A 789-nucleotide genomic window follows, 5' to 3' on the forward strand; every position below is an offset into this window, starting at 1 on the left:
TTAACTAAAATACCTATTTAAAAATAAAATTAAAATTACATAACTTCTTATTTTTGTGTGATAAATAATTGAGATACAAAATTGCTGCAATTCTCCAACACTACCAAAAAATGACCATTAAAAAAAATTAAAAAATGAACAAATTAAAAAGAGTATATTTTGATGGTGCCTATCTTTTATGTCAAATTTTGAGATACAAGCAATGTTATGAAAGTGAAAAAAGGATTATGGTGTGGCCTAGCCTAACAGGTCTTATCTTATTTAGGATCCTTGCTGACTAAGCATTGGAGCAATAAATGAAATAGTGCCAGCAAGTAGTGCTGGGAATCACTGTTGAAACTTTGTTATCACTTGACCTTGTAACAGTAATAGAGAGATCAGAGATGTAGTGGATTGTGATCAGTATCTTATTCTTTCTATCTATAACCACAAAGTTTTTTGTCTGTTCTGATTGTAATAAACTAATAATAAGCATTGGGATCCTTTTGTGGATTATGGTGCAGATCCTAATTGTACTTATCCTGAACTGAAAACTTTATTTGATTAAAGGTTTGTGTTTAGCCTTATTATGCTTTATTCACATGTCAAGATTGGAAGCCTTTTGTATGAAATTGCATTGTAATTAAGGATAAAGAGAAATTATTTTCTAAAATCTTCTATATAAATAATATTGGATAAACAATAAATATTCAAACTAACTATTGAATAAATATTTAGGGTTTATAATTCAGATTTTGAATACAACAATTTATTAATCATTCAACCTTTAAAAGATATTTAAATTCGTAA

Source organism: Arachis ipaensis, chromosome B07, assembly GCF_000816755.2.
Source record: "Arachis ipaensis cultivar K30076 chromosome B07, Araip1.1, whole genome shotgun sequence".
In the NCBI taxonomy this organism is placed as follows: Eukaryota; Viridiplantae; Streptophyta; class Magnoliopsida; order Fabales; family Fabaceae; genus Arachis; species Arachis ipaensis.